The sequence below is a fragment of the Amborella trichopoda genome, chromosome 13 (genome assembly GCF_054954075.1).
Source record: "Amborella trichopoda isolate Santa Cruz 75 chromosome 13, AtrichopodaSantaCruz75HAP2 v2.0, whole genome shotgun sequence".
Taxonomy (NCBI): Eukaryota; Viridiplantae; Streptophyta; class Magnoliopsida; order Amborellales; family Amborellaceae; genus Amborella; species Amborella trichopoda.
This window is the reverse complement of record NC_142348.1, coordinates 16,835,293-16,851,707: the sequence shown is the minus strand read 5'-3', so window position 1 is coordinate 16,851,707 and position 16,415 is coordinate 16,835,293. Positions and strand designations below refer to the sequence as shown.

Sequence of the window (16,415 nt, the reverse complement as noted above, 5' to 3'; positions counted from 1 at the left end):
TCATGAATTTTAAGATCTAGGCCTTTACAAACTCAAAATCATTTTTCTTTTTGACATTGGTCATCTAGTGAAAATAAAGCCATCTAAAAAATTTGGAAAGGGAAAAATATTCCATTCAAGACCTATATCTAAGCATCTGACAAAAATGGATGGCTTATGTTAATGGGGCTAAAACCACATTTTAGGGTGTGTTTTCAAATTGTTCTTTTTTTGTGATTGTTCATTGGAATGAAAAGAGTTTATATTTAAAAATTAAGGTCAAAGAACCCTAAGATGGTTTTTGAAGATTGTTTGATTACATTACCATACAAACGTTGCATGAAATCATTCCTATATATATATATATATATATATATAAAAGAAAGGTAAGAAAGATAGTTGTTTCTGTATAATATTTTCAAAACAACTCTTTTAAAAATTTCTATTAGGCCATTTTTTTAATTAAGGTGTTTTTTTTATGTCAAATAACTAAGTCATAGTAAATAACTACATCTATTATATAATTAATCCATCACCAATAGTAGGCATCTATGTTGGCTTTACTTGATGGTGGCCCTTCCCATTCATTACCAATAGTAGGAATCTATGTTAGTTTGCTTTACAGTGGCGATTACCATTAATTATCAATATGTTAACAGCTCAAGCCTTGATGTTGATGGTGGTATGTGCTTTTAAACTTCAAATAAAAAAGGGGGGGGGGGGGGGGGGGTTGGTTGGGGTACATTGACTAAGACAATGATGTTTCTCAAAAATGCTTTAGAAAAAAGTACTCCTCAAGATTGGAGACATTTTTATGAAACACATTATAAAAAAGTTTCCCTTGGGACTGGAGATGGTAACTTTTTGAGGTTGAAGAGGCCACTCTACAGCTAAGGACCTCAAGCTTCTTAAGATTAAAATGCATGACACTTTAATCTAAAGTGTACCAACTAAAAATTTAACAAAATACCGGATACAGATGATCATCGTCTTAAACCCGTGTCGACACATGTCAGAGAGTGTCAACACGTATCGATACACGACCCCAACCATTATGTCCATTGTCTAGGTGATACTACTTTCGGAATGCAATTTCAAATTTTCCATGTCATCTCCCTCAGTGTCCCTTGAATGGTATGATGATGATCTTCCTTTGCCCGCAGGTTTCTTTCTTGCAATATGACACAAATCAGAGTGGGGCGAGTGGCTTTCCTACACTTATCTAGGAATTTGCCCTGAAGTTTTTCTAGAACCAATTTGTTAGAAGGTTTTGGATGTTTAAGCGAGCTTTGGCTCCAATTTTAAACCACAATGTGGTTGCTTTCTTAATCACGCACACAAAGGCTACCCATACAAACCAGCTTTACATAAGAAGCATCTAATGCAACCAATGTAACCCCGGCACTCTATCAGTGATTGCCAACCTTTTTTTATAAGCTGTCCATGCAAACCATGAGGCCTTAGGTGTGGTACATGGGTACCAACACAGGTGTCAATATCTACTACACATCAAGGTGTTTAGTAAGTGAGGCCAAAAGCCAGTACTTTCCGATCGGTCTATAAAATTCTTATTTATGAATTATTCATTCTATGTAGAATACATGAGAAAATTCAAAATATTAGAGACAATTATGAATGCAAGAAAATGAGGGAGGTTTATACATTTTGATATAAGACAACTTCATGTAAAAAATTTATATAATGGAAATTTATTTATCATAGTGTTTGGTTAATAAAATGCTCTTGTGATCTTACGATATAAATGGATTTTCATGACATTAGGGCATCACATTAGGTCCATGGTTTGACTTTTTAAGCCATGGTGTTACTACTTTCTTTTTTTTTGAAATGTTAACGATTGTATTGCTGTCGAGAGAAATTACAGTGTAGTAAACTTCCAAGAGACCCCTCTAGACGGGACTCTCGGAAGACATCCGGTCAGCAAACCCTTGACAAAAAATGGTTTATAAGATTACCCCCTTACAAACAGTTAAAAAAGAAGGTGGCAGGGGAAGGGCTTATAAAAATGATCATCCACATATTGGCCAACCACAACGAGAAATACATGGCAGAAAGAAAGAAGAGAAACCCAAAACTTAGGCTGAGGTCCACTGGTCCAGATCAAAAAAGGAGGTGGACAAAGTTTGGGCGGCCTAGCCCCCACTTCTAGCGGCATTCTTCGCCAGCCGATCCACTGTATCGTTGGACGTCCTCCAAGTATGCTGTCACAAGACGTTCATAGCCTTGCAAATGTGTTGAACCTCATCAAAAACTGAGGACAAAAACCAAGGTGGATCACACGTTCTGCTAGCCCAAGAGAACATTTTCTGGAGTCGCCTTCCACTATCAGAGTAGTACCCCAGGAAGGGTTGAATTTTTCAAAGCTATAAGGAGGGCTAGTGCTTCGGCATGGAGAGAGTCCTTTAAGCCCAGGAATTGAGAGATAGAGAGGAGTATATTGCCTTCATGTTCTCGATAAACTCCTCCTGCCCCTGCTGGACCTGGGTTCCCCAAGGAGCAACCATCAAAGTTTAGTTTGATGCTAGGTGATAGCCAGATGCTTGACCTACTAACCCCTTGTGGTTGGTGATGAAGGATGTCTCCCCAATGGGTGAGGAAGAAAGTCCGTGGAATTCCGGCGAAGAAATTATGATTAGAAGCCCAGAAAGTAACCAGGGTGGTTACCTTGGACAAGAGTGCCAAAGTTTGAAGTTTAGAGCCTCGGAATAATCTGGAATTTCTTTCCAGCCACACAACCCAAATTGTAGCCACTACAATCGCCTTCCACAGGATTCGACTTGCCTTAGACCAGCAAGAATCAAAATTGCAGGTTAGGAGGCTTTTACCGAGGGGGGGTAACCCAATGTATACCAAAAAGTTGCAATACCCTACCCCATAGGTCATAAGAGAATTCACAAAGGAACATGTGCTGGTTACTTTCCTCCTCACATTCACACAGAGCACATCTATTTGGGATGGGGAGCCCTCTTTTTTGTAGGTTATCCACTGTGAGGACTCTATGAGAGAAAGCAAGCCAGTGGAAGGTCTGCACTTTTGGAGGAGCAATAGTAAACCAAATTTTAGAGAAGGGCTCATGGGAGATAGGTGAGAGTGTGAGGCTTTAATAGAAAGAAGCAACTGAGAACTTACCCGAGTGAGACAGGGTCCAAACAAGTTCATCTCTTCCATGGGAGAGGAGAAAGAGGGAATGGAGGGTATGCGAGAGCCGCTGGAAATCATAAGTTTCCTGTGCAGTTAGGTTCCTTCTAAAAGAGGGATTCCAAACTCTGCACCATCCCAAGCAACAGAGCTCCTGGGCAATTGAAGACTCCTGGTCTCATGCAAGAGAGAAAAGGAATGGGAAGACGTCACAAAGAGGGGAGGGGCCTAACCAAAGGTCCTGCCAAAATTTTACCCTACAGCCTTCTCTTGGATGGAACCTAGTATGGCTCTTGAAAGTGACCAGCACTGTTAAAAGAGACTTCCAGACTCCTGACCCATTAGGCCTTTGCGGTGTTCCTGGCACCAGGTATGTATAGGGATATTGTACTTATGCTTAACCACCTGAGCCCAGAGTGCATTTGGCTAATGACCCATTATGCCTTTGCGGTGTTCCTGGCAGCCAGGAATGTCTAGGGATATTGTACTTATGCTTAACCACCTGAGCCCAGAGTGCATTTGGCTAAGTACCAAAACGCCACCACCATTTTCCGAGAAGGGCGACGTTGTGTTTACGAATGACCTTAATCCCCAAGCCACCCTTGTCTTTAGGTTGGCAGACCTTATCCCAGGCTACAAGATGAAAGTTTTTTTTATCTTCCTGGCCAGGCCATACAAAATTCCTCGAGTTGGTTGAGTCGATTGGCCACCTGCATCGGCATATGGAAAAGCGACATTAAGTAGATTCGGGAGTTAGCTATGGTTGCTTTAATCAAAGGTGTTTTTGCCCGCCATTGACAGGAATCTGTTCTTCCATCCTGCCAGGCGACGATCAACCTTGTCAAGGACCGAGGACCATTGCTGCTTTCTAGGCTTACCAACGCCCGGGGGGAGCCCAAGAAAAGTGGTAGGGAGGACCTGGACTTTACATTCCCAATCAAGAATGAGAGTTCTAATATCTTCAGTTGACAAGTCAACCCCCAACATATTGGATTTATCCATATTTATCTTAAACCCAATCGCCGATTGGAAGCAACGAAGGAATCTTTTGAGGGTGTTGACTTCCGTTCGGGTGGCATCCAGGAATACCAGGGTGTCATCCGCGTACTGTAGGTGGGAAACTATGGGCCCGTTCCTACTGGTTTTGAAACCAGATAGGAGGCCAGCTTGGTAGACCCGAGAGATGGATCGGCTGGAGACTTCTGCCGCAATTACAAGAAGGAAGGGCGAGAGGGGGTCTCCTTGTCTTAGCCCCCTCGATGAGGGAAAATAGCCAACTGGTTTCCGTTGATGAGGATAGAGAAATGAGGGTTTGAATAGCAACCGCTCATCCACTTCCTCCATCTCTCCCCAAACCCATCCTGGCCATAGACTCATTCAAGACTGTCCAGTCAACATGGTCGTAAGCCTTTTCGCAGTCAATTTTGAAGATGAGTCCTGGTCTCTTGGAAAGGTGTCTCGAGTGGCGCATTCATGGGCCACTAAGGCCCCGTTTAAGATTTGTCTGCCTTTGATGAAGGCAGATTGAGAAGGAGAAACAATAGAAGGCAGGACATGTTGCAGCCTAGAAGCAAGGAATTTAACCAGGATCTTATAGGAGGAATTGAGGCTAATAGGCCGAAAGTCTTTTATTTCCTCCGCTTCTTCTTTTTTAGGGACGAAGGCAAGGAAAGTAGCATTCATAGCTTTGTTTAGGATACCCCTATCGAAGAATTCGTCAACAAAGTCAAGACGAACAATATCCCAGAACTCCATAAAGGGGGCAACCGGGAAACCATCCGGCCCAGGGGCCGTGTCACTTCCTAACTCTTCGACTGCATTAAAGATTTCTTGTTCTGAGAAAGGCCTCTCAAGCCAGGTAACTTGGGCTATATTGAGAATCTGGGTCTAAGTTCAGGGGGAGCAGAGTACAAGTTCTTGAAGAAATCGAGGATGGCTGGTTGAATATCACTAGGCTGGGCCAAATAAGAATGGTTGACTTTCATCATCGTGATGGCATTGTCTCTTCTACGACAGTTTGCAATCCGATGGAAAAAGTCGGTGTTGTCGTCCCCAGCTTTCAACCAAGAGACCCTGGATCTCTGGGACCAGTAGATTTCTTCTTTTTTTACAGTGGCGAGATACTCCAATTTGGACTTGGACCTAAGCTCTTGTTCAGAGGCAATTAGAGATCTCGATTCTTCAATGTTATCAAGGTTCTTAATGGTTTCCAAAAGGGAAGCCTTCAAGTGCAAAAAATTAACAGGAAGGTTAGAACTCCAAGCTTTGAGGGCAAATTTTAGAAGCTGAATTTTCTTTTGGAGGATGAAGCCCGCTCTCCCTGAAACCTGAGAGTCGAAAGAGTTCCACCAGGTTTGTACAAGGGCAGGAAGGTCCTTTTCTTGAAGCCAATGCATTTCAAATCTGAAAGGACGGGGACCCCAGGTAATAGCATTTGTGTCCAATAGGATAGAGCAATGGTCTGAGGTGGGCTTGGGAAGGGTCGAAGACAGAGAAGTAGGGAATTGTTCCTCCCAATTGACAAAAATGAGAAATCTATCAAGTTTTGAGAGGGTCGGATTGGTGTTGTTGTTGGACCAAGTAAATTGGCATCCTTTAAGGGGGATGTCAATCAGCTCGTTACGACTAATGAAATCTGAGCAGTTCCTCATTTCCGAGGAGAAGGCGGAAGAGGAATTTCTCTCGTGAGACCAACGAACCACATTGAAGTCGCCCCCCAGACACCAAATGGGGTGAGGTAGGGAAGCAATATGGTCTAATTCCTGCCAAAGTCTTTGTCTGATGGTGTTGGAATTAGGGCCATAAACAGCAGAAAATTTCCAATGGACACCATCAATGATGTTGGAGAGAAGAAGGGTAATAGAGAATTCCCCTATGAAGTGGAGGATGAGAGAGAGGCTAGAAGGGTCCCAGACCACCCAGATCCCTCCTGATGCCCCGTTCGCCGGTAATGAGACCCACTGGCAGAGTCTCCTGCCCCAAATCTTACGAATGAGCTGGAGGTCTGGGTCAAGAAGTTTGGTTTCACCAAGATGGTAGGGGAATATTTGAGGGAAAAAGCTTTGACCGCATCTTTCTTAGAGGACTGCCCAAGCCCTCTAATGTTCCAAATGAAAAGTTTCATTTGTAGGGGATGAGAGCAAGGGGGGAGGCCAATATGAGGGACCTCCTCGGGCAACCTGGGGTGGAATTGGAGGGAGAGAAGTCAACAGCTTTCCCAAGGAAAGGGAGGGAGGAGAAGAGGTTGCCAAGCTCTCTTTGCTCTCTGATTCTCACCTGCATCCTGCTCTACGCATCTGCCGAAAGGAATCTGTGAGCGGGGCCTTCTAGTGCCTCATATTCAAAACCAATAATCTTGTACATAGTTCTCATCCTGTCTTCCTTTGAGGTACTCCTGTCTTCAGCGTCATCTTCTGCCTTTGAAATGGCCTGCGCTTCCAAGAAGGCGGGCGTCAGCGTAGCGGGAACCCCTAGAGAGGGGTAGGGGAATCAACCGCAGGGTAGATATCAGAAGGTAGGGACGGGGGGGAAGGAAGATCCGAATTTGACAGGGGTCGGAAGAGAAAACTCTAAGTTCCCAGAGGACAACTTAGGAGGGAGAGGAAGGCCAAGGGGGGAAAAGGAGAGGGAGGGGCTGAGGGGGGACAAAGTCAGGAATGGCCTCCTGAACAAGAGCACCTGGGATAAGAGGGTAAGGAGAGGGAGAGGGGGGTAGAACACAGGGGAGGAGGGAGATGGTAGGGACAAAGGTAAGAAACTGATGAGTTTGGACGGAGGTGAAGGAGAGCAGTAAGGGGTAGTTCAGGGGCCAGACAAAGTGAAAAGTGTGGGCCCTATGAATAAGGACAAGGTGAGGAGTAAAAGAGAGGTGCGGACCAAGAAATCAGCAACAATAGCAGAGTCTGGAGGAGACGGGTCATGTGATTGGCCTGTGACGATGCCCACCGGGAAGAAGTCTCGATTCATCTAAAGGAGGTAAGAAGGCTTAAAACCAAAGGGAAAAGAGTGGTCGAGATTAAAAGGGTCGAATGAGAGTGAAAGAAAACAGGGAGGGGGTAGAGAGCCTACACGAAGGGAGGTAGAAAGGATCTGAGAAGGGCTATGGACACTGCTTAGCACCAACGGAGAGGGGATAGGGGGGAGGGGAGCAGGTGAAGGCTCGAGGTTCAGGGGTAGAGGGGAAGGGGAACGGGATGGGGGGCGGCAGGCCCAACAAAGGAGGAGAGGACCCAAGAGGGTGGGTTGGGGTGGCCAGCTGGCGCACAGACAAAAAGGCTGGGGAGAGAGACAAAGAGGCTAGCAAGAGAGCATAGACGAAGGTGAAGGAGGAGAGCACAGACGAAGAGGCTGGGGAGACAGACAAAGAGGCTGGGGAGACAGACAAAGGGGAAGCAGGCAGGGTGAGGGGAAGAAGGCAGCGAAGGAACCCTCTCGAAGAAAGCCTGGACGGGAGGCAGCTGGCAGTGAGAAGACGTCTCAAGACAGTTGGGATCACGGAGCCCGGGAGGGTCGAGTAACGGGCCGGGATCAGGGCAGAGGCAGAGAAAAAGGAGGGAAGTGCATGGGCCGGGTTGGACAGAACCAACCGGAAGGAGGGGGACCGCAAGATCACTGGGGGTAGGTAGGAGGGAGGATTCACCCACGGGAGCCACCTGGAGGGGAGGAAAAGAAGGGTCAGGCTGGGGCTGGGACAGTTGGGAGGCACTCAGCTACTCCTCCCGATGTAGCCGATCTGAAAGCGACATGTGGGGGAGAAAAGGCAGCTGAGGCAGACGCGTGGACGTTGACGCGAGCGGAAGGAGCACAGCGGTAGGTGAAAAGTGGGGACACATGGCTACAAGGGGAGAGGAGAGAAGGGCAGGGGCAAGGGGAAAAGTCGAGGGATCAGAGGGCGACGGGTCGAGTAAAGAGGAGGGCCCGAGAACCAACAGAACCGAGAGAGGGGAGAAGGAGGCCGATGATCTATCTTCCCGGGTCGAGGACAATAGAGGAGAGGTGTCATCAACGACCTCTTTTCCTGGTCTACGGGCGAACTCAAACTCCTTGCTCTAAACCAAAACTCGACTCAACAAAGTAGGGGACGAGTGAAGGGCAAGACTCATTTGGGGAGGCGAGTCTCTCCTGTCCTCCTCTTCCGCCGGGATTCCATCCAGTACCGAAAAGGAGCACAACCCCATGTCCTGGGCAGCGGTGGACAGGAGGGGACGCCAGACTTTCTTATGCGGAAGCTCAGGGGGTCGACGTCGAGGTCGCACTCTATTGCGGTTCTTCATGGTCACCACCTCCCACCGCTGAGACGGTGAAGCCGCTCGAGGACCAAGGGGGGTTTGATGGAAGAAGTGGGGGGAGGGTGGCAAAGCAGAAGACCAAGAGAAAGTAACAGAGTAGAAGAAACCATTGATATCAAGCCACACTATATGCGGAATCGAAGTGGTGTCCAGAACTTCTATCAAGAGGCGAATAGAGCCCAGCGGAAGAGTCTCTAGCGAGATCCAATGGATGGAAACCAAACTTCCGCAGGCCATTACTAATCTCTTGAAGGTTTCTGGGGACCAGATTTAAGTGGTGAAGGGTGAGCCAAACCCTTTGCTTCCTGAAAGAGCCTAAGCAAGGAGACCAACAGCACAGAGAGCAAGAGGCTCCCTTGAAGGAGGGGTTAAGACACTTGCGGAGGGCGAAGTTAGCTTCTTTCAGAGAAGAGAAGGAGAATAAGAAGTCACCATTAGACAGACGTCTACAAACCAAATTCGGCACCTCCCATAGACTTCTGGCCACCGCTCAATGACTCAACAATCGTCTCTCTTCGAGTGGAAGCTACCCAACAGGGAAGCCAAAAGCTTTTGGAAAGTCTATCAGTCTCCTCTAGGAGGATGGTGATACAAAAAGGTAAAATGGGGGAGACAGCAGGGGGGACAGGACGCTGGTAGAGGGTGGAGAGACCTTAGCTGGAAGGTCAGGAGGGGAGGAAGAAAGAACCTGAGCAAAGGAGGCTTTGCACGGAGGAGGCGAAGGCGGAGGGATCTCCAAGGGACGACGATGAGGGTGGGTTATAAGGTACAAAGCGTAGATTTCGCTCCATGAGGAAGGGGAATGACGGCAGCTCATCCTTTTGTTGGTTGTATTAGGTTTTATTATCCCCTAAAATAAAATTCAATGAAATCTCCTATAACCAAAGGTTGAATCAAACACAAAGCCTGAAATTTAATTTCAGTTAACCTAATAGAGGCTAATGCTTTGGTGTTACTACTATAATGGTGCATAAGTACGTAAATCTAGGTCCTCTCCTCTCTCTCTCTCTCTCTCTCTCTCTCTCTCTCTCTCTCTCTTCTCATCTTCCCGTTAAGGTTGCATTAGTTGAAGTTAATTTTGGTCCTTGGCACATGTACCCAGAGACAAGGCAGAGACAGAAAATATTCAAACATTATCCATTAAATTGCATGCATAAAAGACATTTGTCTTGGTCATTATCTATTAAATTACATCACTTAAATTGCATGAATTAAAGGTATTACTTCCATTAAATTGCATGCACTATAGTGGTTTAACTTTCTCTGTCACCAATATTTTGTTTAATATATATAACGGTTCTCATTCATATATCACATGACGTAGGAAGCCCACGTGGTAGATCGTACCTTACATTATTAAGGTGGTCTTTTTATAGCTAACAATGGTACAAAATGGTCATGGAATATTTTTATTATAAAATAAAAGGGGTATTGTAAAATTTGACACTTCCAATGAAGTGCCCATACTTACTACCAGAATTGTTAATCGCCCGACACCAACGATCAAGGTCTAGAGGGAGTGTTGGCAAGTAACAACACATATCTAAGTATGGAAATGTGTCGACATGTGACACAAAGCAAAAAGTCAGGTGCCAAAGGTGACAGTACATCGGGTGTGTTAAATTTTCCCATACTCACATGCTTATTTCCTAATTTCATTGAATTTTTATGATAAATTCTCCATATTCATTAGGCACCCTGAAAGGTGTGGCTATGTGAAAGTCAAGGTATTAAATTCAAAAAAATTCTCATACTTTTATTCCAAATACCTGAAATCCACTTACATAGGCTACAATGTTGCTGAAAAATTAAAATAATGCCCTAGATACAACCTAAGATCTTTATTTTCACTGCCAAGAGAAATAGAAACTATCCAAGACCTTTGAATTAACTTCCACTACAATTTCCAGCACAAAATAAGTTCCTGAAAATTCACAAAACATAGCAAATAATACTGAAAATTAATTAAAACTATTGGGTAGACTTACTGGAAATGCCTGCAGTTACCCTACCACGACTTGGTACACCCAACACCCGCTTCCCTGACCAATGGCGCACTTTTACTCTTTAGGTGTTGCTGAAAATTCTGAGATAGGGAAGCGATGTAGGCAATACTTATTTCTCTAGGGTTTTAGAGAGCTCAAAAATAAACTATAGAAACCGTATGGGAAGAAATTAGGGTTGATCTTGATAATTAATTTTACCCTAAGCTACACATACATCTTCCTTCAAAAATCACTAAACCCTAGCCCTCATATTTTCCTTTCACTTTGGGTGGCATAAATAGATAAATAGAGGAGAGAGAGAGAGAGGGTGGCTTGAGAGAGAGGTATCCCCTTTCTTGTGCATGAAGGAAAGAGGAGAGAAAGACATGAAGGAAAAAGAGGAGAGACTTGGGGTGTGCGTGTGTGTGTGAGAGAGAGAGAGAGGATCTAATCTTGGGAGAGAGAGAGAGAGAGAGAGAGGATCTAATCTTGGGAGAGAGAAAAGATCTTGTAAAGAGAGAAGGGCTTCAAACTAGATCTTTATATAGAAAGAAATCTATCTACTAATTTGAATAGGATTTCTTCTAAGTACTGCTTTACCCAATTTCTAGCTAGACCTTTACGATAATTAGGAAATCAATGGGGTGAGAGAGATTTAAAATTAAAAATTACAATATAATCAATTTTTATCAAAGATCTCCCAAAAGGATAGGAAAACATATTGAATTAGATTTTTCCTATTGTAACTTATTTTGAAATTGAATCAAAAATATTGATGAAGTGGGTGTGCCGCTCCTTTCCCTATAAAGGTGGCGTGCCAACCTTTACCTATAAAGGTGGCATGAATTTAAACAATATAAAATATCAAAAAATGGGGCATGCTCCCCCTCTTACTTAAAATGTAGCATACCCCAGAATGTGGTCCACACATGTGCTAATCAAGATCAGAAAATTACATAAATGCACTAAATAAAAATTACTGCAAAAAAGTATTTTAAAATTCTAAAAAATATTTAAAAATCACATAAATATTTTAATATCAAAATAAAATAACTAGGAGTGGACTGGTACCAATGGGAAAATTAGCGACACTAAGGGCACTCCACCCACCCTATAAGCCATGATCAGCTATTGTTCTCTTATCCAACCCATCAAAGACCCATGAGCCATAATCTCAAAGTGAGGGCGCATGATTGGCTTGTCAAAGTTAGACAATAAACAGTAGGAACATGATCCTGGAATGTGGATTTCGGTTCCCCCTTTTAAGAGCAAGTCTAGCACTTTTCACTACAATACAAAGGGGGTTCTCTATGCACATGTACACATGTCTCTTTATAGGATTGCTTCCCAGTAATGCGACTGTCATGTGTAAATGTCATACAGAAGTTCGTCGAGGCATTAGCCCTTGCTTTCACAGGCCTACATTCGTACACAGGAGAACACACAATTTTGTTGGCTACAAACATGATCCCTGGGCATCTCTCCGACCTCAACATGGGATGACCCACTGCAAGCCCTTCTCATTTGTGCCACATGGTCAAGGCTAAAGGTCTTAGATATGACCAAGGCCATAAACTGCCCAACCCTTGGTCAGTCAACACACACTCTCATTGAAGTGTATATCCCACTATAAAAAATCATATTTATAAGCTCCCTACGCCTTTAAAGGCCACAAAAGCCAACACAACCATGTAAGCCCATCTCCACCACCACTCCGCCAATAGGTTTCTCTAAGAGTAACATCCAATCCCGCAATCTCCTCCCATTTGTGGGACAAAATCAGCAATCGACCAATGCAATCAAGAACTTCCAAAAGCAAGACTCATCAGAATGTAAATGGTATTTTATGATGACATATAAAAAGAAAACAGAGTTCTAGTTTATTAAGCAATTCATAGAAAAATAAATAAATAAAGCGTAGAACAATCCATTATTAGGGGGAAGAGAAAGGGAGTTGTAATTGGTTTTGGGAGTTCGGTGGCTAAGAAGCCTTGGGTTAGAGGCCCTATGGATAGATTTTTGCCCCAGCCTAACCCTAAGGTTGGAGAAGAGAAAAAAAAGAAGCAAACCACTATTGAAAATAGAAGGAAGAGAGAGATAGAACTGTTTTATATATCGCTATATGGTTTTATGAGGCAAGCATTCCTTTCAATAGCGTTCGCCTAAGCAGCTGTTACGCCTTGGTAGAGGCATTGGCCAATTTGGGCCTAGGATGAAACCCCAAACCGCATATGAGCTTTCAGAGCCTCTTTTGAAAAAAATGGTGAGTGTCAAGAAGGATGTTGTTGAAGTTAAGAATGATGCATGGGCTCAGTATGGATTTTCTATTATGACTTATGCTTGGAGTGATAGGAAGAGACGAAGTCATATGAATTTGCTGGTGAATTGTCCTTTAGGGACTGTTTTTTTTAGGTTTATTGATGCCTCTGATCATAGCCATGATGCCCATTACATATTCCAAGTTATATAGAAGGGAATCAAGGAGGTTGGGGACCGTCTTGTTATACAGGTTGTCACAGACAATGCTGCTCCTAATGTTGCTACTGCTAATTTGTTGCGCATAGCTTACCCTAGAATATTTTGGACACCATGTGCAGCACACTGTATAGACCTTATGCTTGATGCTCTTGGCGGTTTAACCGAGATATCACGTGCAATGAATAAGGCAAAGTCAGTTACGAATATCGTATATAGCAGCCATCTTACCTTCATCATGATGCGTAGATTACAAAAAAGAAAGAGATTGTGAGTCCTGGGGTCACGAGATTTGCAACCTGGTACTTATGCCTAGATAGCATATATTCGAGGAGAGTGCAGTTGAAGCACATGTTTACCTCGGATGACTAGAGAGCATGCAAGTGGTCCAAGGATCAGGTTGGAAAGAAGGTGAGAGACATTACCCTTTCTAAGGCTTTTTGACGAGGGGTGAAGAGCACTCTTAAGGTATTTTTTCGCCTCACTTAAGTCTTCCGCATGGTCGATAGTGACAGCTTCTATGGGCTACATATATGAGGGTATGGAGAAATGCAAGAGAGAGATAGCCCAAAATTTAGATGATGAGAACCGTTATAAGTCTGTTTGGGAGATTATTGATGAGAAGTGGGATATGCAGCTACATCGGCTATTATTCAACTATTCAAGTTATCAAGTTTCATTTCTATAATTCTATTATTTATTTATGATTTTATTCTATATCTTTGCAGCCAACATGGCTGTAGTTCTCCAAATTTATAAAAGTTAGCCATTCGGATCTTAAACCTAACCACTTCCTCGTCCGGTTCTGAGCACAATTGGAATACTTTAGTAGTTATTAGTTCTGATTGCTTTGTAATATTGTTAAATACAAAGAAAATGAACAGACTTGAATCAAAGAGGCTCAATGACCTAGTCTATGTCAAGTATAATCGATTATTGAAGGACAGGTTTACTAAGAGAGATAGAGATACCCCCCTCAGATCAAAAAATATAGACACTGATATGGAGTGGTTGGTTGATGATGATCAGATCGAGGGGCATCAAGGATGAACATGGGACATGGTCATGGATGCTTCAAGGACATCAGTCGACCCTCCTAGAGCCACTAGATCTTCTACATAGAGGACAAGGGTGGTGAAAGAAGAGGCAGATTCAAATGAGACAGAAGATGACGACCATTATGTCGAGGAGGTCGATGACCATGATGATGGCAACGACTCCAATGCATAAGATGCAAATGCAGCTAACCCTACTTTTTCTAATGATGAATGATGATTAAACTTTGAACACTGATTGAAGATCATGTTGAGTCCTCAAGTATTTCTTTTATTTTTGTTTTCCTCCTCTTGGTTGTGTATTGTGGATAGTGAATTTGTAGTTCCACTGGTTTGGTATTTGGTAACTTTGGTTTGATAATTTGGTTGGTAAATTTTAAGTTTTAATTGGATATGGACCGACTTATGGTGATGCTTATAAAATGTGTGCTAATGCATAGTATACTCTTGAATTTTGATGTGCCCTAAATCCCTAAGTCTTATGTTTTATACAATATACAGTTATACTGGGCTGCCCAAGTTCTAGGCGCCCGCCTAGGCCCTGGGCAGCCTGAACCCCCAGGCCGCCTAGGACCTGCCTAGCGCTTTTTGAAACACTGGTTAGCTTAGAATATTGTTAGTGAATAATGGAAGAGGGTACTACATGAAAAATTATTTCAATAATAGGGAACCTTACAAAATGAATGATAACCTTTATATATCAGCCACTGGGATTTCCTACGATACAGGTTGGTGCAATTATCAGATGATTATGAGGAGAAAGCCTCTTTCTTTCAAGGATGTGGCACAGAAAGCCATGGTGCTTCCTTCTGAAGAAGTGGATGACACCGTATGCCTGAGGAGTTGTTATCCTAAGGCCTGATGCAGGCACTTCTTAATCAAGTATTCAAGAGATACTTAAAGTAGAGAGAACCTTGAAGGTAACCTTGGCATACATTTCAGGGATCTAACCACATAGTAGGATAGTCAGTCCACGATAGTTTGTCCCCTCAAGATACACTTTTTCTCTCCACAGCTGATGGATACAAAGAAAAGGCAAGGCAAGCAAATTAGCATCGATTGACATGCTAAAGGCATCGGACATCCTTTATAATTCAAACTAAGTATAAAGGCATTGGACATCCTTTATAATTCAAACTAAGTATTGGTCAAAACATGTCCAAAATTGGTGAACAAATGGGGCAGCAACTGGATACTACAAGTGTAGCAGGAAAGAAAGTTTGCACTAAATCTAAGATGGATAAAGGTGTAAAATTTCCCATTGTTTATCTGGAGTTGGAAAGCTCTTCAATCCTTATAGGATTTCGGCAATAGTGGAGGCTGATCATCGATGCAACTTGGCAAGTCATGAGTATTGTCATGATGTAAATTAAAAAAAAAGGATGGAAACTGACAAGTAGTAGCTCGAAGGTACTGATTCTTGAGGATGGTGCAAGAACTGGATACTTATTCGATACTAGGTTCTAATAAATATGTTCAAAATATCGCTTTAGGTATTTAGTTCCATCAAAAAGGAACAATTTTAACCCTCCTAAATATTTAGAGTTGTACCTTAAGTAAAAGACCCCTAGTTAGCCCAAATTCCCAAGGAATCCATGCAAAGACTATACGTTCAACCTTAACTTAATTCAATCTCAGTTCCTCAACACATCTCTAAACCAGTGTAAGAAAAATCAGTAGAGTCTCAAACTTGGACGATTCACTTGGGCTTAGCACGAACTCCTCTCATAAGGCAAGGGGTTTATTGATAAAGTGTTGTAGCAAAACTCAGGCGAGTCATTGTAGAAACTCGCCTAAGTATGTCAGAACTCGGTGAGTTTCTAATGGAATCAGTGGGTCTATCAAAACTCACCGAGTTTGACAATTTTTCGGAAATAAAACGGGATGAAAAAACCAAGCCCCGTTTCCTTATTCCTCTTCAAATAAAGCAACCAATGGAGCCCAAATTTTCGTGTATGCGCTTTTCATGATCCATTGATTTAATAGATTTTTTAGTTCAGAAAATAATCAGACTTACCGATTTGAGAGATCAGTATTTTCAATCTAGGTTTGACCAAATTCAAAAAGCTCTTTGCATTGCTTAATATTGGATAAAGATCATTACCTGAGCCTATTTTTGGGTCTTATATGGAACATCGGATTGTTTCCCTCAAAAAACTGTTAAAATCTCAGATTTGCAAGATCTATACTCAGACCAACTAGATCTGAACTCGAATCTCAATTCTGGTTAAAGGATTTCTATTTGGGGTGTTTGAGGTCCCTTTGCCAAAAATTGGAGGCATTGATTCACACCACATGCAAAGGTTGGAGGAGAATAGACCTTGAAATTTTGGGTAACTTTCATTTTCTAATTTAAATTCATGTAATTAATTAATATCACTTGATCTCGAGCTGAATCACTAGGGCCCATGCCAAGTTCTGGAGCGTGTACAATTTTTCCAACCTTACTCTAAACTGAGAAAAGCGCTTTTAAA

The 16,415-nt window shown here is 43.0% G+C and overlaps 1 protein-coding gene across 28 annotated transcripts in view; it reads right to left on the bottom strand.

Annotated features, from left to right (window-relative positions):
* Nucleotides 1-16,415, bottom strand: part of HMA1 (heavy metal atpase 1) — a 74,096-nt gene that overhangs the window by 56,432 nt on the left and 1,249 nt on the right. The gene's annotated exons all lie outside the window — the stretch shown is intronic.